The sequence below is a fragment of the Poecilia mexicana genome, unplaced genomic scaffold (assembly GCF_051168715.1).
Source record: "Poecilia mexicana isolate PSO_F unplaced genomic scaffold, ASM5116871v1 scaffold_11, whole genome shotgun sequence".
NCBI classification, from domain to species: domain Eukaryota; kingdom Metazoa; phylum Chordata; class Actinopteri; order Cyprinodontiformes; family Poeciliidae; genus Poecilia; species Poecilia mexicana.
Window position 1 is genome coordinate 25,588,943 of NW_028263380.1, and position 24,368 is coordinate 25,613,310.

The 24,368-nt window shown below is 38.8% G+C and overlaps 1 protein-coding gene across 2 annotated transcripts in view; it reads left to right on the forward strand.

Annotated features, from left to right (window-relative positions):
- Positions 1 to 24,368, forward strand: part of pou2f2a (POU class 2 homeobox 2a) — a 66,956-nt gene that overhangs the window by 22,297 nt on the left and 20,291 nt on the right. The window lies entirely within an intron of this gene.

Here is a 24,368-nt window from a genome sequence, read left to right on the forward strand (position 1 = left end):
GATTTCAAATTATGTATGATTTATATATTTGATCATCTTAATCCCACACATATAAGCTAATCTGTATATTGCATGTATTTAATCAGTCCTAAAGCTTTCATTGTGTGAGTGTGAGAGGAGGATGAGCTGGGGATTATTGCAGCATGCCATCTTTACAGCCTGAAATCATTGTTTTTGTCCAGAGGCTCCATTGTCCTCCACAGAGGGACCTGCTGCGGGGGTGGGGCGGTTTGGGGGGTCAGAGGTCAGGGTCAAGGTGGGTGGGGCTGTGGGTCAGTTAGCCAGACGGACGCACAGACGGTGGACTTGACATTGAGTGGATGAGTGGATTAACAAGACTGGGAGGGAGGGAAGTTGGACAAACTGTCGTTTCTCCTGCAGTGGATTTTTATTCGTGTCATAAGAATACTTGAAATAAATTACATTGCATTCATCGTGGAAATGATTAAATATTTTGTGAAATTGGGCTTAAAGCTAAACGTCTCCCAACGCTTCTGCTTTTAATGGGTCAGTTTGTAGCTTATAATGAAAGGCGGACACATTTTGTGCTCTACCCATTAAAAATGGAGCGTATATGAAAGCAGTCATGCCCAGCGACCTTCAGTCTAAAGATGTAATCCAGAATGAATGAATTGAAAATAACTAAGCTTTTATTAAGCTAAAAAATACCTTCATTGTCCCACAGCGGCGCTGGTTTCCTCCCAGAGATGAATAAACACTTGCTCTGCGTGGAATAATGACATAAGGGAAAAAAACCACCGCATTCCTCTCTGATTATTCTTAAAAAAAACATACAAATATGTTTTATTTTGGTTTCTTTCTGCTGTTTCCTTTTTTTCGTGAAGAAGCCTAAAGTGGCATTCCTTGAAGAGATGCACAGCCTCTACAAAGTCCAAGGCTGCGCTAAGTGGGAAAACAATTTCTTCAGGAATCTGACATTTAACCCACTGCTTGTGTTTGTGGCATTCTTGCCGATAATGGGCCGGAGTTTGTTTTGAAAGCATCCCAATTGACAGCTGATTGAGCTGGCCTGAAGGTTATGCAGCAAATGGAGGATGACATCCAGCCGCTGTGAGCCAAAGCCAGCCTGCTGGTAATGGTTCCTCTGAGCTGAATGCAATCACAGCGCACGCTGGACCGGTACTGGCCTTCTCAAGATGCACCCAGGCTTGATGTTGAGCATGAAACATGAGCTCTGAATGCAGGAGGGGAAACAGGGCAGCTGACCTCATTTTTCAATTTATGCATCTGTAGCGTTTATTAGTTAGTTAGCTCTTTTAAAAGCTGTGAGAACGTCGTCGATGCAGAAAAAAGTTCAGTCAAGAAGGTAAGAGATGGAGAAAAAACAGGTTATTTGTGATTAATAATACACTTTCTGTTTGATTCAACAGGTTTTTGCTTATTTGAACCATAAATGGACAGAAACAATGATGATTTATAGGCTTGCATCTGACATGTTACATAAATAAGCAGAGATTTACCTTGGGACAACAGACTCGAAATGTGACTTGGGCTTTGAAAAATGACTTGATTTGAAATACAAATGAGTAATTTAGCAGGTATTTTAACAAATTAATTTGATACACTTCTCAAATTTGGTGTTTGTTTCAATCAAGTATTCATGAAATAGAAATTTCCTCCTTGTTGCTTTGCAACCCTGATTTGTTGTTGGCACAAACCCACAGAGCATTATTTTGTAAAAACAGATCTATAAAGTACTTAAGGTGTTTTTACCTCACTATGCCCTTAAATCTGTGCTAAATTACTAGATTTAATACAGTTATTCCTATTGCCTCATAAAGTTCAGGTGAACCTACAGATAAAGCATTTTCTGAGGGCTTTCATTCATCAGAAAAGCTTAAATATTTACCTTTACTGCCTCAAATTCAGAGCAACTTGTTTACAGGAAAACCAGGAAAAATGTTTTTTTTAGTGATTCATAGATTAAACGTAACCAAAAATAAGCTTATAACTGATGATATTTTGACTTTTTCTCCTTCTTTGCCTTCATTTAACATTTAAGTTGCTGGTTTGACTCACGATTTGAGGCGAACTTCAATAACTGAGTTTTAATTGTGTAAACATGGCAGCGCTCTGGCCTTGACCCAAACGCGTAGATTCATATGAGCAGCTTTTAAAATGTATACAACAAATAAACAAGGTTCACACCAGGTGTAAGTAGATGTGATGTCATCATGAATTTCTGATAATTCCACAATAAATTCCAATTAATAAAGTTTAAAATCACCCAAAACTGTCTGTATATTCAGGATTGCTCATTCTACTGCTTTCTCCCTTCTTTGTTCACTAAAAAATCAATAAATTTTAAAATATGTGTGCAGTTTAGTGATAAAAAATTACACTTTTTCATGTGTCCAAAAGAAGCATATTAAAAATGGGAACTTTTTTTAAGAGCAGGATTTGTGTTTGTGAGGCAATAATTGCTGTGACACGCGGTCACGTCCATACAGTTACCTAGAAAATAAGTCAGAAATGTTTCTGAAAGTTATTTTTAGTACCACAGAGTCCATATCTTTACCTCTGGGTGTTAGAAATCAAAATGCTTTTAAAACATGTAGCAGAGTTGTTGCTTTCAAAGGGAATCCATATTTCATTTCAGTCTCATTTAACTTATTTAAGTGATTAATGGAGAAATGTTTTTTAATCCAGTTTTTATAAATCTCCAGTTTTTGCTTGTTTCTGCTCTTAAACTAAAAGTTGTTGTTATTGTTATTTTTTGCATGACATTGTCTCAGTTATCAGATTTAACACCTGCTTTCACGCTGCACCGGATATCGAGGGAAAATCTTTCCTCTTTTTGTGAAAGTGGAGCTTTTTAGCGGAAACAGTTTGGATGATGTGCCGTCAGCGCTGACAGAAGCATGCAACCCGTCATTGATGTCAATTGACAGTTTCTTCCTGCCCTCCCTGAGTGCTGAAATCACTATGCTTCAGCTTGTCAGCCCTTTCCCTCCACTGTGGTGTTTTTTCCATCATATTGATGAAATTACCATCAAAACACGTATTATTTTCTTTAAAATGGAAAGCTGGGTCCGAGTTGAAACAGCTTTCCATGATTCCTGGAGGATGTGTTTTCTTTATTCAGCGTGAGTTTGGGTCTGATGCTATGGTCACCAGTGGCTACTCTCAGGCTTAATAACCATCAAATAACAGCAGAAATCCAATAGAGCTCCACTGCAGTCATATTCGAAGACGTTGTAAAATTGATCCTCAGGCCCTGCAGTTGTTTATATCTCTTGACTTTAGCACATTTTGTCACAAACATTGGTTTATTTTACTAAAATTGAATTTTATAAAGCACCACGTGCTAGTTCATGTTTTTAAAATATTTAACAAATAAAAAACCAACAATTTTGGCATAAATTTGTCCAAACAAAATCCAATGCAACAAACAACTTTTAGAAGTTACACTGCTGTTTTTTCAAATATTTCTTTTTCTCACTTTGATTTTCTATTCAATGATTATTACATTTATTTAGCATAAAGGCTGCCTCATAACTTCTGATTTTAGTCGGCCTCGAGTTGTTTGGGCGTTTTGATGGTTCCTTTGGTCTTTTTTTGGTCAGAATTTTTTTCATTTAGCGCTTGCTCTGCTAGCTTGAGGAGAAAAGCAGCTTGATGGATTTGACTGGCAGCCAGTCGGAAATATGAGTATGGCACATTTCATTTCAGTACGGCTGAGCTGCTGTCGAATGGTTTAGATCAAAGGTGTTCAAAGTAGGGCCCGGGGGCCATTTACGGCCCCTGGACTCATTTTGTGCGGCCCGGCACGCGTTCACAACTCGAGTAGATTAAATAAATTAGGACAAAACTTCTAGTTTTCAGATAAATTTCTTGCAAAAGTGTTAGATGTAACTGTAGGTCATCATCTCTTCCCAAGCGTTCTGGTTTCCTTTCGTTGCCATGGTAACTAGGACCTCATCTACGGATTGACTGGTACTCTAAAGTTCACCTTTGTGCACCCAAACCTATTTTTAATGTCTTTACTGTAACTTGGCTAAACACAGAAAAGGATTTCAGATGAAGAATCACCAGTAATCCTGTCTTTATTGCTGAGAATAGATGAATTATTTTTTGTTTTCTTCAAACAAGCCTAAATTAATAATCACACTGGATCCTTTAATGAGGAAAATGTGCAAAAACCACATGAAGGTTTGGATCTACAAAAAAATCATATTACGTTATTTGTTTAATTAAAATAGTTCATGCTTAGTTTATTGTAGAAAAGTAAAAAATCGCAACCGTTTTGGTGATTTTATGTTGTGTGTGACCTGACGAGTTTGGCCAACGTGACAAAAAGTTTGGACACCAATGACTAAAGATTAAAGCATATTCATGTGTTGAAATGGCCTAGTCAAAGACCAGATAAGAATTCAGTAAAGAATTTGTCGCATGATTTAAAAAGTGAAGTTCAGAGATGCTGTTGAACCTCTTAAAGGATGGAGGGGAAAATCAGTCATGATTAGCAAAAAATGGTTTTGTAAAGTTTTAACTGGGCGAACTGAATTCAGAGTCATAAAACCAAACATCATGTTGCTTCCACTTTACTCTTATCACCTCGTTTGTTTTGGTCTAACAAAGAAAATCCCAGTGAAATCTGGCAAAATGTTTGTTGCAAGTAAGAAAACTGTCAGTAGAAAATGGTGGAAAGTGGAGTCTCCTTCTATTGATGACTGAATAATCAGAATATTAAGAATTTACGTGATGGAAAATATATTTTTCTCCCTCGAGATGCAACAGAAAACATTTTACAAAACTTAAACTTTTTCAGTCAGGTTTCCCCTAAAAATGCAGTTCAGGACTCAAAACTTAGTCTTGTGATTGATGGTACGCTTCCTTAGACTGTTGTTTGATTCATATACTGAATATATTTATACAATAACGGGAAAACGCTTCAACAAAGCATTTATTTTTATTTTCTTACGCTCATTAGTTGAGACACTCAGATGTCCAGAAGATTGAATCCTCCACACCTAAAGCCAGTTTTTGTTTCCTTCCCTCCCCCTGAATCTGAAAACAAAAAAATAGTCCCAGTAAGGAGTGAGAGGAAAGTGGAAGATCACTGGTGGGAGAAGAAAGACGGTCCGAGGCAAAGGGACAAACAGAGCGACATCAGAGAGCGGGAGGGAAAGAGACGGCTCTTTGAATAAAAGCAGAGGAGGTGAGGATGAGTGCGAAGCGAGCGACAGACAGACAGACAGACAGCCAGGCATTAAAATTCATGGCCTTTTTTATTTTCCGTGCTGAAAATCAATACTGTCTACTATGGATGAGGTGAGATGTGGACAACAGCGGTTTCTGGAGGGGGGCAGGGAGCGAGGAAGGAGGGAGTCATGGGGGGCTTCGTCAATATTAGTAGTGACACTGCTACTGCTGGGGGTGGCGGCTGTGTGTGTGTGTATATATAATATAAAATATATATATTTTTATGTGTGTGTGTGAAGTTGGGGGATGGGTTCATTAAGTCTGACCAGCAGAGCTTTTGGTCAGCGCAGAGCGGCAGCAGCAGGCCCTTTTGTCCGCCGCTCTGGACACACACTCCCCCAGATGGACGGACTGATGGATGTTCCCCCTCATTCCCTTTGTAATTTACAACCCCCTCAGAAGCTCCATCATTTAGGCGGTGGTGCGCCTGACTAATGTCTGGCAGATGCTCTAACGCCACACACCAACTATTGTCGCTGGGCTGGGGTCACTTCTCTTCTAATTCAGGAAATGGAGATTCTTGTGCGCTCAGAACCTATAAATCTTCCGCCATGAAAAGGCCCATCCCTTCTAGGCTCTGCGGTTATTACATTAGTTTCATTTTACAATTTAGCTGCATGCAGGCCCACCAGGACTGTACTGGGCACAGCAACCTTCTGAACAATGTGGAGCTTCACGGAGGTCGGCCAGATTTGAACTTCATGAAGCCTCTCGCTGTATAAGTTCGCTCTTTCCTCTGAATTAGGCTTTCTGCTCTCCTGTAATTATAGCTGTGTTGGAGCTGAGCACCAAAGAGACCATTAACCCAGCCGCCACGATCCTCAAGGACGCCCTGCTTTTCATTCTCCACCTCTGAAGAGCACAAAATGTGCTCCGATCTGGACGGCCATGAAAGAAAAAGCTCTTATTTAATAATCAGAGGGAGATTATGACTATTTTGGCTTGTTTTAATGAGTTTAAATGTGACTGCTGTGACCTGATTACATGTATTTCAAGAGATATTTGTCTGTCTACTTGTAGCCTCTTTAAAGATAAATATGCCTTCAAATAAAACTGGCCAGCAAAGTTAGCAAGCATGTAGCGTCAGGATGCACCGATCCTCTTTTTTCACTACCGATATCTGAGGTTTACCGATGACCGATAGCGATCTGATACAGAAAAACAACGCTGAATTAACTTAAAACGTTTATTTTTTTAAAACAAAGACAAAAATGTAGTGAATTATGAACTTACTTGGATAACTCTGCACCAGTAGCTGCACTAGCTTGGTCAGTCACTGCAGTATGAAAGCCAGTATAAAAATAAAACATTAAGAAACTGAAACTGATAAAAACAATGGGTTGACATGTGAAAATAAACTAACAAATCTTCTTTTAAATGGTTCAGAAAGTCCAATTAGGAATTCTAAATAAAATGTAAAGTGAATCATAAAGCATGAAGGAGCTCAAAGCATAGAGTTAGACTGAGTAGATCTGCCTTTATGGATCATTAGGACCGACACAAATATTAATATATCAGTGCATCTCTAGTTTAGTGGCCATTAAAGTGTAACTAAAACCCCAAAATCAGTATTTATGTGCTGATAAACTGTCTAAGTAGGTTATTTAGGGTTCTATATTTAAGTTTCTGTGAGAATTTTGACATTGGTATAAATTTGTTTAGCTCCGATATTTTTCCTAAATCCATCTCAATGCTCGCCGGGCCATTGCCTTCCTGTACAATTAATCAATTAACCCAAAATTAATCACCCGATCAGCTGTACACTGTACTGATGTCAAGTCAAGCAGAGAGGAATGAGCTTTTCACGTTAGGATTCTTTTAACTGCATCCTGTGCTACAAATGATTCAGCGTTCACTAAAGGAACGCTGTCTATTCGCATTATAGGCAATAAAATGTTACTTGTTTGAATGTATCTTCAGTATTGTATAAGAAGGCTTAAATTAATGTGCCAAATATTTTATCCATTTAAACGAACGGTTAATCTTCAGAGTAATCGATTAATCAATTACTAAAATAATTACCACTTCTTTATTGAAAATGATACTGAAATACTTGTTTATTTGCATCTTTCAATGTATTTCTAACATTGTACAAGAAAGCTTAAGTGGCTAAATGACAAACCTGCCAAATATTTTATCCGATTAATTGAAGCAGCATTTCAGCATCTTGTTTCTGCCATTTGTTTTCAGCTCTTTGATAACAAACCGTCATTTTTCTGACCGTGCAACATTCGACATGTCAAGCAAAAAAGCTCCTCCTGACTTGGATGAGGCACTCTGCAACCGGCGAACATTTTGACATCCTGATGCGTGACATCACTGAGCAAACGTGTGAATCCGACACCGAAGTTAAAGTCGGGGCGAAAATGCGAAGCGACTCGTTCGAACTATCCCTAAATGTCATGTTTCATGACGCGACCCATCGAGTCCCTGCTGGTTCTGAAGGTCCGGCGCTCGGCTGAAACCCCGGGTTGGTAGTTACTATGGGGATGGGTGGTGGAGAGAACCGGAGCGAGTGAGGTAGGCTCTGGTTTTGAGGTGTAAAGCATCATAAATAATGGAGGCTGAACCTCACATTGAAATGCAAAGGCTGAAGCTCAGGTCTGAGCAGAGGTAATGCTGGCTTTTTGAAATTTATTTTTCATAAGCATGATTCTCCTGGACCCCCATCCCTGAACCCCCCCACCTATAGGAAACAGACTTTAACATACGTTTGCATCCCAAATTTCACCGAATCTGCCAGACAAGATTATTCTTTATTGAATTCAGTCTTCCATTAATCGCACATCAGAAGCAATATCAAAGTGAGACTAGTTACTCTCAGCATTAAAATATTCTTCTTCTGTCTGTTGACCGAAGCTGCGGTGCGGTAATAACGTATCTGCATATCATTTATGTGGAGCAGGTATTAAAAAGTTAGTGAAGAGAATATTATTTACAGATTCAGAGGCTGGCGAGACTTCACACACCTCCAGAGCCTGTCTGCGTGAGAGTGAGATGGAGGAGAGTGGAAACAGTGTGTGTGTGTGTGTGTGTGTGTGTGTGTGGGGGTGTGTGTGTGTGTGTGTGTGTGTGTGTGAGAGAGAGAGAGGAGAGGATGAATACACATTGCTTTGAGTTGCATTATGTCCAGAATAACATGCCAGCGTCAGCTGAAGGAAACGAAGGTGGACATTCAGCCAGAATGTGGATGAGATTCCTAACTGTGTGTGACTGACTGGAGACATTTATGTGTGTGCGTGTGTGTGCGTGCGTGCGTGCGTGCGTGCGTGCGTGCGTGTGTGTGCGTGTGTGTGTGTGGAGAAGCAAGATGTGGCCACCAGTGTTTTTTCCTCACATTGACCAGAGGAGAATCCTTTTGCTCATAGATTTATAATGATTTCTCATGTAGATCAAATTTTAGCTCGTTTGTGTTTTTAATAATAATAATGCACTAATTGATCGATCTGCGATCAGAATCTGCCAATATTTTCCTTGATCTGTAAAACAATAAAAAGTCAGATTTAGTTTTCTTGTTGTTTAAATGCTTCAAAATGACTAAGTAATATTGTTTTCACTCTGTAAACGGATCAACAAACATCGATCTGTTCTGCAGTTAAATGCAAAAAAAACTTTTAATCCCTTTATTTTTCTTTAGGTTTCAAAATGATCTTCCAGGTATGAACAATTACATAAATAAAGATTTAAAAACAAAGCATAACTAGGATGGACAATATAGACTTAAAGTTTTATCATGATATTTTGTTGTACTATTAAGATGGTGATAAAACTGATGATTAAAACTATAATTGATAAACAGTTTGATAAATGCTCACCCCAGTCAGAACATTATTTAAGTCTTTTATTTTTAAACAAAAAAACAGAAGTTGTCCCACAGATATAATCTTTTTTTTTCATTTACTTTCAATTTCCTCATCTTCACAGTCAACAGATTAATTTTCCTTTCTTGTAAGCAAGACAAATCGACATTATTCCTGTTTCAGCCAGCTGACTTGAGGTGTGCAGCAGCAGGTGGGGGCGGGGCAGTCTCACTTTTCACTATCTCTAACCAGTCAGAACTGGCGGGTCAGACCTGAAAGTCAGCCAGAATCTTTAATGATCAGTTTCAGGGTGAGTTGATTGACTTTTATACAATCTAGAAGAAATATTGATCATTTCTACTTCCTGGTTGGTTTAAGAAAAGTTCTGAAAATCTTTTCTCTCAATCGCAGTTTACCCTAAAAGTTGATACTCGAGAATCAGAACCAGATATCTCATTGCTGGATAGACACTCGCTTATATTTTTCATGTCTTTCGACAGAAAATGATGCAACGTGTCTGTTTGAGTGAGTAAGAAATGTTCTTATGCTTTTTGCATCTTTAAAGAATCTCTTAGCTCTTTTCCACACCTGAAATCCTGCAAGACTCGTTGTCTCCAGGTTTGCATCAAGGTTTAAAATCTGTGTTGATTTTAAACCTTGATGGAGTTTATAAAGATTTATTCTTTTATTTTTCTCCTTTGCTCTCAGTGTTACTGGTTTCTTGAACCATTTTTGCCTGTTCAGTAAACATATTAAAATTTAAAACTATTTTCAGTCCATAATTAAAGGTGAAATAAACAGGTTGGCAATAAAGCCTTGCATAAATCCAGACAATCTTGTAATTTAATGATTTTCATATTGGTTTCTATTCAAAGTCCTTCATCAAAATCCCTTCAGCTCATTTTTATCCATTGTTAACGCTAAAAAAAAAAGTTTCAATTTATAAACAGGTTTAACATCAGATATCAGTCAGGAAAAGCCTGATTGGTGCATCTATGTTCAATATTTGACTGGGGAACCAAAGTTACAACATATATTACATTTTTAGCTCTTTCACACTGTACTGTATCAAACCAAACTCTTTGAGCAAACTGTTCCCCTCCTGGCCTGTGGGGGCGCTGCACCAAGAACCACTGAAGGAAACAACACAAAACCTCTGAAGAAGACAATAAGCGCAACTTTCTAATTCAAGAAATGTAAACGAAAACAGAGTAGCATCAGATGTTAGAGGTTGTAGGATTTCTCTTGTCTTTGGTAAAAAGAAAAAAAGAATCATGAGACATTTCTGCTGCTAGCGCTAGACTAGCATGTTTGTTTTGGCTGCATTTACCCAGAATTCCCTGTGTTGTAGTCCACTTTGTGCTTTTGGAATCGTCTCCAACCCGCTTGGCGTTCATTCACGCATTCGAACCGCACCAGAGTTGGATTTTATATTTTTAGTCCACATCAGAGTTTGGTTGCACATTCACACACCCCAGACAAACCGGATTTTCTGGCAAACAAATCGGAGTTTGATTAAAGCAGACTAAATAAGTGTGAATGAACCCTTTGTCTGCGTTCGCTACTTTTAATGACTGCACATATTATTTTTCTGATGCTGTAAAGTTGCCCCGACTCTACTGGTCTGTTATTTTTATTTTTTTATATTTTTTTTACGAATCTACATGGTTCTACTTACTATAACTTGCTGCTGTTACACCTGAATTTCTCCACATTAGGACAATGAATCTGTGTCCATCTTGACTTTTTAAATTTCAATACAATTGTTTGTATTACAGTGTTTCCTCTATTTCATGGTAGTTTTTGAGATTTTTCAGTTTACGTCACAAAATACTTCAAAAGGGGAATATTATGTCAAATCAACCATTTTTACCTTCATATCATCTTCTAATGTTATTCCCTCATTAAAAAATATTCATTTTCTTTTGTATTTCTCCTGTAAGTATCAGCAACTGTTATAATGACAGGTTAACCTGCACTCTGTCTGTAGAAAGGTTGATTCACATAAAACTCATTGCAATATAGACTTTAGTCAAGTATTGTAGTTGATTTGTGCTGTTCTATAAATATGTGACTGTAGACTCAGCCTTGTTAATTCACCCCCAGCAGGTGAAAACGGTTTGAAATGTTCCTAAAATCAGCCTCTCTCCAGGAGGAGAGCAACTTTCACAGAGAGTTTTCTGCTCCTGCCCTGTTAGCAGAGCTGATTTGGGAGCCTGTGAAATATTACCCAAACAAATTCAGTGTTTTGCTGTCTGCTTGTATTGCTGTAAGTTTTATCAGCAACTTTCTCTTGTATTTTTTATTTATTACGAAACGCCTACAAGCTCGGAGCCAGGGAATTTGTTCAAAACATTTTAAGTTACACATACATAATCAGAGCAGGATCGGAGGGAATCGGCGCAACATTTGCAGTGAATTGCAACATGAGGCATCGCTGGACCCAAAACAACTTGAATTTAAAAGTGCAAAAACATGAACTCTTAGTTTGTGAAGCTTCTCCAGTATTTTTTTAAAAGCATGTTTGTGGAAACAACCAGCTCAGTGCACGAAAAATCATGTGTTTTCCACCTGTCTCTGTCTCGTCTGTCTGCACCGTCTGAGCTGAGAAGCTTTCAGAGAGATGTGGGACTATTCTGTTTCATCAACATAGCAATCAGTGCCACTCTCCCTCTGACACACACTCTCTCACACATATAGCGTTGTGGGCTAGCTGGCGTCAGACCAGAGCATCAATAAAGCCAGCGTGAGTTTGAGAGCCATTTAGGGGCCATTTTGCCCCAGACCTACAATCCTCCATACTGCTCACTACAGCACCTTGGTGACCATCAGCGTGACCCTGTGGAGGGAGAGACAGATGGAGAGATGAGGACGGGACTGAAGAGATGATGGAGAAATTGTGGATAAAGTTGAAAAGAGAAAAACAAGAGGAGTCGGAGGGGAGGCTGCTTGGAGAGAATCAGTCGGTAAAGTGAAAGAAAGTGACAGAGAAGGAAATAAAATGGCGAAAAAAGTTAATAAATCCTGTGTCAAAAATAAAACTAAAGACGGCGCTCTATCTAGAAATACAAAATGTGATCATTAGGTTTTTAAAATAAAAAGTTCTAGGCAATTTCTAAAGTTTGTTCATAGATATAGATAATGAATAATTAGTTTGCTAGTTGATTACTTCCTCAGGTATCCAAATATCCATCATCTGCTATTTTTAAAATAAAAAGATATCGGAGATAATTATGAAACTGGAGTCAGTTTTATGCAAAATTTGCTTCAGGTTGTAGGTCATTTCTAAAGTTAGATAATCGATAAAAATAGATAAATGATGAATAAATAGTTTTCTAGTTTGAGTTCTTCAGATATCCATCATCTATTCGCCAAATGTGAGACAACCGCTAAAATCCGATGCCACTCCATTTTTATTTACTTTTTGTGAGCAGAAAGTTGCGCTCAGTGTTTTCTTCACAGGTTTTCATGTTTCCGTCAGTGGTTCTTGGTGTAGCGCCCCCACAGGCGAGGAGGGGAACAGGTTGCTCTAAAGGTTTGGTTGGTTTGACACAGAAACTGACAAATGTTGTCTGCCGGACTATCAGGTGGAAAAACACCATAAATCACTTTACTGTCCTGATGCATATAAGAAAGTAGTTATTAGTATTTCTAAATGTCCTAATTTTCTCACTCTTGTAATTTCTTAAGTGAAGAGTTTTAACATCTATCATGTCACTTTGAGTCCTGCTTTTGTAAATGGCACCAATTAACACTGCGGTGCTGAGGAGTCGGGTCATTTTTGGTTGATGAGGAGTTTAATTAGACAGGACGGGTACAGAGAGGCCACTGAGCCATAAATAACAAGCAGAGCTGCTCTGTCCCTCCTCACCTCCAGTCCTACTGATCACAAACTAAATGCAAAGTCATTAATTATCCAGCTGTCGTCTTCATTAACATCCTACCTGCCTCTCTGATGAATCCGTCACTGTCGTTCCTCGCTGTGAGATTCTGAACAGTCATCTTTTCATCAAATCCCGTCCGTCTTCATCTTTTTTCAGCCAGTTTTCCTCTTCTATCCGCCTCTGAACCCATCCCGTCCCGTTTGTCTGCAGATATCCCTCCTTCCTCTGGCCTACATTCCTCCCTCTCTCCCTCCCTCCCTTCCTCCCTCGCTATTGATCCAGCCATAGTTTTCTGTCTTCTCCGTGCTGGCTGGCTGGCTTTAATCAATATAGATAATTGTCTGCTTTCTCTTCATGCCAAACACGCTGTGTTTTTTCTCAATGAATCCAGGTCTTTCCCTTACGCTGCCCGCCACTCCCCCTCTCCCTCCCTCCCACCCACGCGGGAATCCCTCCGTTAATGACAGGAGATAACCTGCTTTCCTTACCGATTTTTATCCTCCCTCCCTCCCTCCTGCTCTCTTCTCGTTCCCTTGTTCATTGATTACCGTGAGATATAACCCGGTGTGCCCCTGTCAACAAATGTAAACACACTGGGCCACATGGCTGCCTCTGCTGGATAAACACACAAATTTACAGATATGGAAATGTTCAAATTTAGGCTAACTCAGTAAAACGTCATTTAAAAAGATCTGCTAAATTACCTCCTATTTCTTTACCTAATGTTTAGAAATTACTTTTATGGTTTAGTTTTGATGGATTTTAAATCTAAAAGTTAAATTCACCTTTAAAAAAAAACATAAATACTTTAAAAAAGCAAAACCAGATAATATAGGGCTGCAACTAACAGTTAATTTAGTAACCGATAATTCTGATGATTAATCAGGTAAAAAAAATGTGGCACAATCTGCAGATTTTCCATTCAACGTTAAATGAAATTAATATTAGAAATACATTTTACATGCAACTTTTTCAAGGAAAAAAAAACGTTTTATTGCCTAAAATACAATAGCATGATTCCTTTAGTGGGATTATGATCATTTGTGCCAAAGGATGCATCTGCAGCTAAGAAATACTTCTAAAAATGTGAAAAAGTCTGCTTAAAACTAAACTTATTTTTTATCATTTCATTATATTTTTATTATTTTAACTAATGGATTTCATAATGTGCCTAATAGGAGATTTTTTTGCAGAATTTAAATCAGGTGAAGCTTTGAGATATTTTTATTAATTTGTTGTCTTCCTATTCTGTTGCTCTTTCAGCAAATGGCATGTTTTAGTCTCTATGCTCCAGTTAGTAATCGACAAAATTAGTTGACGATTGTTTCAGTTATAGATTCATCATGATTAGTCAGATTAATTGTTGCAGTCCTGCTCTCATCTAACTTAACTTCTCAAAATATTGTGAATATAAAGTTAATTTAACGCCTTCAGGGTCTTTTTTGTCAACACAGTAAAATGCTGGATACATTTCTCTGTCAATTTCTACTTAATTTCTTTATCAGTGTAGAAACTTAAAGCATCTCCTCTGACACTTAGCTGAATTTATCTGGAAGTGCTTTCTTTTTTAAAAAATAAAGGGACTCAGATGTGGGAGAAATTTTGTGGAAAAAGTCACATCTTAATATCTTTCTGTTGATTAACAGATTAACACTAAACTGTTAATCTGGATTTGGTCATTTAAAGAAATGTTGGGTGTGAATCCATGTTGGTTAACTTGCTGTTTAGTCTTTCTAAAATCTAATAACTTCCATGTTTGTGTTGTTGTCTAATTGCTGCATATTATGCAGGTTAATTTGAGGATTTCTGAGTTGTTTTTATGTAGATCACAGCTGCTGTTTGCTTTTATTGAAACTGTATCACAGAACATGACGACTTTGGCAAAAACTAAATGGATAAAAACATAAAACATTACTGCACAGAACCAAAACATCAAGTAATGTTTGTGATATTTCTCCTGCTGTTGAATTACTGTTGAGCTGTTAGACATTTAGCTGATTTTAAAAATGTATTTATGTTCATAAGGACTCATTATCTGTTCTTTCTCAAATTATCAGCTTTTTAGACGATTCATTTCCATTAAAGTACAGACATGCAGCATCTTCTGCAAAGTATTTATGGCTGAATGTGCTGCATCTTCATATAAACATGGTTATATTTGTTTTTCCAACCAGTAGAAGTAAAAAATTATACAACAAATCTGTAGTTCTTGTAGTTTTATGTTTTTATATCCTGCAGTGTAAAAGTCTAATCGAGTCTTTTGTAACAAATACTTACTGATATCAGTAAACAGGTTAAAGTGGAAGCCATTGCATCTGATAAGTAGTGAGTAAGCAAAGCATTAGGACCAGAAAACACACTTCAGAAATGTTTCATCATTGTTAATATATTTGTTTGTGAAGCTGTGCAGTGTAAAGCTTTGGGTTTAAATCCGGTAAATTAAAACATACATCTTTATTTCCTTATCTCTCTCTCCTTGAAACATACACACAAGTTATATCAGCTCTAAATTATTAAACTATGCACTAAGAATCAGTTATGGTAATAGAAAAATGAGAGGCGGAGTGCGTACATGTGACTCGGTTTTAAAAGGGCTGTCCTGGGTTTTATTTAGTCTATTGCAAGAGCAATGAATAGAAATAAAACATTTACTCTGCTCTCAATAAACAACAAAGGAGAATTCATAACAGATTCATTTATACAGTTTTTATAAGCCAGCATGTCGTTAAATATCATTAAACTCCTGCTTTGTTTTTTTTCGCTCTTTGATTCCCTTTTTCATGTTTATTTATTCCAATATCATTAAGTTAGATCTAACTATCTAGAATATCTATATTCCAGCTCACTGTTCTAGAATAAACAAAAAAAATTTACAAGTTAATGATGAAAATCTAAACTTTTACCTGTTTCATCTCCTTTACTTCTCATGAATTCATTCAAAACTCCAAAAAAGCTTATTTTTTTCCAGATGAAAACAAATGCTTAAAGAGAAATTGGTTTTCCATCCCATGCGGCGGCTGCCACACCAGAGCGGACCGGCTCATGAAGGCAAACACTGGAGACCCACACAGCATGCAGCCAGGAATCCTCACAACCGGACCCTACAGGGGGGTCACACTGTAATTACACAGCGAAGCTGAGGGGAGTCAGCATGTTGGGGGTTAAATACAACCCAACATAATGATCTGAGGTTTAGAAACCGGCTCCCAATCATTTGGGTTTCATAGCAACATCCTCAGGGTGCAGAAATATTTAAGGCATTAAAGAGAAAAAGCTGCAGAGACACAAGTTACAAAAGAGAAACTGAACCGTTTGAACTGAAGAAAACTTCATTAAAATCATATATCGAATCCAATAGACGTTGAGAAAATTATAGACCACTAATACTGGTCTATAAGAATTATAGACCAGAATTATAAAATTCATTCCTACGTTTGAATTTTGAGGTTTAATTTGTTTATAATTTACCTTAGGTTTTTTTTTTCTTGTTTACCTGCATCAGGGGCATAAATAACGTATCACATTATTGTTCTTCTGCCATACACATTTAACCATTTAACTCTGTAGCATCTCTCACCTCAGCATTCCAAATGCTTAAAGCTGAAAGTGAAACTGACAGCATGACCTGCTTTGTGATTAGTGGGGCTAATAATTCTCTAAGCACTTTATTTCACTTGCAGAGCTTTGAGATTTCACAAAAAGTTAGTTGATCTTTTAGCATCAAACCGGGTCTGACACAGCAGAACACTGTGAATATCACACCTCGGTCCAGTTCATCTGCTCTGAGACACAGGACCAAATTCAAAGATTAACTGCTGTTGCTTTGTGCCTTTTTAATAATATGATGTGATTACGTTTTAAGCTCCCTTTATTTTTAACTAATTTATCTTAAAAATGGCTAAAAACACATAGAAAGACGAACTATCTTATCATGACTAATTTCTGCTATCACTTGTTGGTCAACCCTGAACCATGATGTGTTCAGGCTGTAAATACTGAAGTTTCCAACATGTAACACTTTCACACAAAATAAGTTTATTTTTCCCAATTTATTATAAATCAGACTGTCTCCAGTTCTGTAAATTTTGAAGATATCTGATGAGGAAGAGCAAACTCACCTTTCTTTCCTCACCTGTCCTCTGCTGTAGCTTCACATACCACCGACTCTAACCGCTGCATTTCAGCCATTTTGAGTCTTTTTTGTGTGTGTGTGTGTGATCGTGCATGGTGTTTGTGTGCGCTGTACGTGTTGTGTGTGTTGGTGCAGAGAGAATGGACCCTTATCCAATTTGTACTGGTCAGCGGTGTGAAATGGTGGAAGGTCGGTGGGCCAGGCGGGGGGCGTGCTCGTTCCAACGCCGCCGCGGCCGTGCAGCGTGTGTCGGCGTGCTTTCATCTCTCTCTCTTCGTCTCTCTCTTCCTCACACACACACACACACACACACACACACACACACACACACACAGCGAAATAAAAGACCTGATTATAGTGCAAATGATAAGACATACATTGTGTTGAGTGTATTATTGTGGTGGGAAAGCATAATGGCGTCACGCTGACTTCCCCGTCGTGTTACAGTCCGAACACACAATCATATTCCAAGCAGAAAAAGATAGACTTTTCCATTAAATTGGTCGTTATTGTATAGTCTACCCCCTGTGGATCTGATCCATACAATGACACCGACACACACCCATGTTCTCTGTGTCGTTGTAATTATCTCTGCCCTGGATGCCTGTAATTGTGGCTCACTGTCTGGGTGTGTGTGTGTGTGTGTGTGCGTGCGTGTGTGTGTGTGTGTGTGTTAGGTCAGTTGCCTTCACCCTTCTGTTGTGATTGTTTCAGAGCTTTTTTATCAGTTTTGTGTGTATTTTCAGGTGAAAGATGGATTCAAACAGCCTCTTTCACACAATCAGTTTTCTGGTAAATAAAATGTTTTGGCTGTGAAGTAGCTCTGAAGAGAATAAATAAAATGCTTTTATTCAAAAATCACCTGAAAGAAGTGACCTTGATGCGCTTGAAGTTTTCATCATACTCGTTTTATTTTTTTCTAACAGGATTCAATAAAGTCAAATGTAAAACAGACGAAATGTCTTCAGAAAATAAAGCAAAGCGAGAGTCGCCATTTTCAGAGAAACGTTTCCAAATTGAAGAAAATAAGTCGTGATCAAACAGCAGGAAAGAGTCTGGAAAAGGTTGCAGAGTGCGTCCAAACTCGCTTTATGACTCACAATGGCTTCACAGCACCGCGCTCATTGTCTACGTCTGTAATTTGTGTGTGTGTGTGTGTGTGTGTGTGTGTGTGTGTGTGTGTGCGTGTGTGTGTGTGTGTGTGTACACGTGTCATTTGGTGAGTGAACATAAGTGGGTCTGGGGCGGTCTGTTGATGGAAGGAGTGTAAAAATAGAGAGATAACAGCCTCTCTGAAGCCAAACAGTCCAAGAAGGAGGGGGACGCCGTGGCCTTCAGCGCTCACTCGCCCCTACGGACGGCCATTTTTTATTTTTATTTTTCTATCCGTGCGTCCGTCCGTCTTTCTCCATGGTTGGCATGACGATTCGCTCGGCCCGCGTCGGCAAAATGGAGTTCAAGTGGAAGGTGGCGACAATTCTGGGATCTCGAAACAAAATGTCTGAACTGTTGTTGAGATGCTGAGGATGTTAAATCAGTAAAACATTTTCAACATTTTGGCTCGATTGATCCGTGTTCTCTCTGGGATCCTCCCTCATTTCGCTCAATGTGTGTTTCCAACATGAAGTTTTCATCAAATCTACATTGGTAAAATAAAAGTTTACAATAATTTAGGTTAAGTTATGTTAACATAATATACGCTAATAACTTTTCTTCTGCACACAAAATTCATGGATGAAATGATTTTTGAAAACCATCAACATTCACTACAATGATGTGATTAACACTGATAAATCTCAGCACTTAATGAAAATAATATTTTTTTTTTACTTAAACTGAATTAGATGAAAATATAACTGAAAATAATCCATTTCTAATTAAAGAAATGAACAAAATAAAGGCTCATAAAAGAAGAAAAATCTGCCATTTCCTTACTTTTATTTTAGTTATCCGTTTTCATAAATCCTTCCTGTTGGTTACAGAAAATGTAAAATTTTTTAAAGACTTTTACAGAACATATTGGAAGAAAAAATAAAAGCAGATACAGGCAAGCGAACATCTTGTTGCTCTACCTGACTCACATTTAGCCCTCAGTTCTAGAGCTGCATCAACTGCAGCAACAAGATGTGCAAACTTTACATTTTAAAAGCAACATTTACTGGACTGTATGCTTTAAGTGCCGTTCACACTCTGCACTTTACCGATATATCAAATGGTTTGGATGGACTTTCAATAAAAAGTGCTGTAGTTTCCAATGACAGAGTCGTAATGTTGAGTGAGAAAAATGTGGATTAATCACAACCTAGGCTGCAGTATGAAGCATTAATACCGTAAATAAATCCTTTCATAATATCAAGCACCATGAGGGCGACACTGAGATCCTTCATCCCTGCTGTTGCTTTGCAGTTGAAATGTTGCATAAACTGCAAGTTTAATATAACTTATTAGTAAAATTATCTAACAGATGCATGCAAAGTAACGTCCTGTTATTGCAGGAACAGAGGACCGGTAGAACGTAATGAATTGGACTCTTTTGGTGTCATGCATTCACACTGAAAGCTGATACGGTTGTTTGGATTGACTTTCACTGGCTTTGATGCAAAAATATGACCTGCATTTCATTAAGCAGGACATGATTTTACATTTTACTGATGCACTGTGACACTAAACTCCTGCAGCTGCGTTTGAACCCGGTTCTAAACGGGCATTTAATGATGTTACTCAAACGGGCTCTGAAAGGTTACGACTTAAAAACCATAAAAAGTTTACATCATTTTGTTCCTGCAGCTTAAAGCTTTTTAAATGAAATGATGCAGAAAGTGAGAAAGTGATCCAGGTGGATAAGAAAGTAGTGTGACATTCCCCCTCCCCCGCATGTTGCTGAGCATTCCCAGTCAGCTGGCTGAAAGAAAGCTCTTACACATCCTCCATTCTCAAGACAAAATAAAATATTTTTATTTATGAGAAACCTAAACAACTAAGAGTTGCTTTAAACTCAAATGTGCATCAGGAAATGTTACTCAAGTAAGAGTAGCAATACTTCAAAACAAAGTAAAAAGTACTCCAAAAATGAAAATAGAGTCAGTGTTATTTCTGCTGAAGTCGGTGAGTCGAAATAAGACTAATTAAATATTTAAAGCCATAATATTCATGAATTTAGATTATTTTAGTGTGAGTTTCTGTTCCAAACATAAGCAGTGAGCTCATGTAAACATTTTATTTCTGTGAAGCGGTGATCGTTTTCCTCCAGGTCATAAAACTCTTAGAGTCTCACAGGAGAGCAAACCGACTTCCACCTAAAACTGTGTTTAGAAGACGAAAGCAGAGAGCGCTGAACCCTCTTGTGGTCGTCCGCTCCGTGAAATGCTGAGAGGTTCGGTTCGCAGCGAGGAGAGCAGGGGGGTAAATCACACCACTCGACCTCCCTCTCCTCACCCCCGGCCCCAAACCGTCCTCCCACCCCCGGGGTGATTGCAGGAACCTGCATCCCCATCCCATCTCATCCTTAAATTTGGAATCCGCCCGCAGCATCCTGATCCCCGGCTGCTGGAACTGAGGACGGTCACGCTCCCAGATTAGGGATTTCTGATGGGACAGCAGCTCAGCCCTGCAGCCAGTGTGTGTGTGCGTGTGTGTGTGTGTGTGTGTGTGTGTGTGTGTGTGTGTGTGTGTGTGTGTGTGTGTGTGTGTGTGTGTGTGTGTGTTTCAGTTACAGTGTTGCCAGATTGGGTGGGTTTTGAAAACGTTTGGCTGGGGAAAAAACTGCTTTTTGCAGGTTGTTAAAATCTGGGCTGCTTTTCACATCTGGTGGGTTTTTACAAAAATTGTCACTGTTGCCAATAGTTGTTATTGAAATCTGTAGAATCTGTTGAATGTGACATCATCAATGGTTAGTCATGGGTTAATCAAGTGTAGAGTTGTAAAACATAAATCCCAGGCCAACATGATTTAAAAGGACAGAAAAAACTCTTTTGGGATTTTTTTTTTATTGGAGTTGTGTGTTTTGTGTAGTCAGATCTGGCAACACAGTTCAGTGAGCATCAGTGTTGCCAGATTGGACTACTTTTGAACACGGTTTAGTAACCTGCTCTCACTAAAAGTCAGTAGTTATTAAAATCTGTAGTATCTGTCCACTGTGACATCATCAGATGTCACTACTGTAAAACAGAAATCTCAGGGCAGCATCATGATTTGAAGAGTCGGGTATGAATGACTACATGTAGAACTACAGTTCCATAGTTCTACATGAGCTATAGAAAAATAATTATTAGAAAAAATTATGTTTTTCTATAAAACATGAATTTTATTAGAAGTTGAGATTTGGGTTGTTTTTGGGAGTTGGAGGTGTTTTCATAGTTTTTGGCTGAAAACTGTCAGATCTTACAACCCATCAGTGTTGCCAGATTGAGCTGCTTTTGTTTGTCTGGAAAAAACTGGTTTCTGCAGGTTGTTAGTTTCTTCTGCTTTTCACAACATTTGGTGGGCTTTTAAAATGGAAAATTCTTTTGAAATGGTTGTCATTTTGTGGCAGAAAAGCACAATTTAAAAAAAAAATCCCAAAATATCACCACAAAAAAGTCCAGGGTCATTGTGTTCAAAGAGTCAAGACCTCTGCAGTCCCAGTGGGATCTGGTTCTGGCCAGAATGTAATAAAGGACGACCAAAAATGCTGCAAATTGTCACAAGTCTAAATGCAGGCAATGAAATATGAGACATAAACTTTTTGACTGTATCTGGGGCTATTATGATGAATTCATTAGAAGTTGAGATTTGGGCTGGAAAATGCCAGACAGATCTGGCAACCCTGTTGAGTGAGCATGAGTGTTGCCAGATTGGGCTGCTTTTGAACACGTTTAGTGGTTTTTAGAAAGTTTTCAGAGGAAATTTATTTCAAGTTGTCATTGTGTGACAGAAAAGCATAAAACTTTTCATGAAATGCTGAGCTATTAAGTTGAGATTCTGTTTTCTTTTTTAAGTCACAAAATGCAATTAATCAATTAATCACAATAAATTAAAATGAGCTCAATCATTTCCATTCTGATGATTAATATTTTTTGAAGAGCCATTGTGTTTAGAGACTTCATAATCCATTTTATTCATAGTTTAGGTTCTGTTTCATTTGGGATATTTAAAGTATCTTCCAGTTCCAGTGCGGAGTGTTTGTCTTTGAGAGGGCAAACTTTCATTATTATGCAATAAATTACTTTAAAATTGTCTCAAACAACAGTATAATCAATTATTGTAATAATTATAGGAAAAATTTATCATCCAGAAAAATTGGTTATCGTCAGTCAGATCTGGCAACCCGGTTCAGTGAGAATATTCATGCACTTTTGCAGCGTGTGTCCATGTTTTCAAAGAGAGATCGCGCTTTCATTTGCACTCTGAGGCTTCCTGAGCCGACGGTAAATAAAAGCCACCGCGCTTTGTCTCTTGACCTCTCCAAACCAGAAAGAGGAGGCAGCAATTTTCTAAGAAAAAAAAAAAACTAGGGGAGGGAGCGGCTGTTGGTGCGAGGCGGGGGCTGCAGGCTGCAACCGGCGGCCTCCGGCGTGCGCGGGTCTGGTTACCCCCTCTGAGGGGCCCCGATCGATACAAACTCAGAGCAATAAAGCTTTCCCCCTGTCATCTCCACAGAATACAAAGCAGAGCGGGGAAGGGAAGGACGGGGGGATGGAGGGAGAGGAGGAGGAGGAGGGCGAGGCGCTGTTCCGCAAGCCACACCAATTTCCTAACCCCCTTTTTCACCTCCCTCGTCTTCTTTCTCCACCTTTCCTCCAAGCTCTCCACTTCTTCTTCTGCTTCCCTTCTTTATAATTAATGCTGTTTGAATAAATACGCTTAATAATTCATGCTGTTATTTAAGGAGAGATTGACGGATTGACTGAAAGAAAGTGTAAGAGAGAAGCCGAGCAAAGATCACATCTGGGGGAAAAGGACAGGAGGAAGCCGGAGAGCAGCTGTGTGTGATGAAAGAGCCGGGTGTAAATAGACGGAGGGAGAAGAGACGGATGTGTGGATGGAGACGAGCTCGGATGGACGGGAAGGGGTAAAGAGGTCAAATAAGTGCTCTGTTTAATTGGGAGCCAATTTAAGTCGGGTCCAATCGATAAAGCTGTAAACCCGGCCGTCTAATGGCCCGCAGCTCGCTCTATAGATCACCGGACGTCCAGCTCTCCTCCTTCACATGTTTCTCTGCACCTGTGGAGCCGCACGCGTTGGCCTGACACCATGACTAGTTTAGCTGGATGATAAATTGTCCCAGAAGTTAATGTGATAAACGATGAAATTGTTGTTTTGAGGCCATTTTCAACTAATGATGGCATTTTACTGCAATTACACCCACTCAAATATCAATAAACTTTAAATTCTATTAAACGTTTATCACTGGAACTGGAAATATCCTAAATAAATAAACAAAACGACAAATAAAATTAATTATGAAGTCTCTGGTATCACAATTATCCTTTAAAAACGGGCTGGTTGAGACCAAAACTCCAGTTTCTGTTAGAGAGAAAACCGATAAATCATGCAAATGGAAATTTTTCACCTTGTTTTAATGTATCATGCAGGTAATTGATTTATTGCATCTGATCCACAACAAAACCCTGCATGAAGAAAGCCGGCCCGGCTCGGCCTCACACCGCTGGGATTTTCCGCCTCAATCCAAATAGTTGGAACATAAATATCCCGGCGGTCACATGACAACCTCATAAGCCCAGATTGAAAAATAATACGATCTTCTTTTTGGGGCGGAGGAAACTCTGCGCTCCTCCGGGGTTCAGCTTTTCGTCTCGTTTCAGTCCTGAAATTAAAAAACAATTCATTCATTTCATGCAAAACATTTTAATTCAACTGTTTCTTCCTGCTTTGGTTTCTGAATCGCAGGTTTTTCGTCGAGGCCTCTGCTTTCCTCAGACCGCCGCCTCGTTTTTCGGCCATCTCTCTGTCCGCCCCGTCGTTTCTTTTTGTCATTTACTCTGTTGCACACAATCTGCCCCCTCCCTCCTCATCCAATCGCTCACACTCGGCCCATCAAGGCGAGGCTGTGTGTCTTTGTTAGTCCAATTGTCACCATCTTCTCCTTTCCTGCTATTTCCTGCGAGGACGCTCCGTCACGCTGCTGCTCTCTCTGTTCCACATTCTCATTTTGGCCAATTTTTCCCCCACATTTGCTCAATCCAGATGTCTTTCTTTGTATTTTGGTTATTTGTTGATTATTTTCCTTTGAATTTCCCTTAAGCAGACATTTTGTTTGCCGTCTCTTCTTGTTGTTTCCATTTTTTAAAAACACTTCTGGTCTCTTTGTGTCTGCCATTTTTCTTC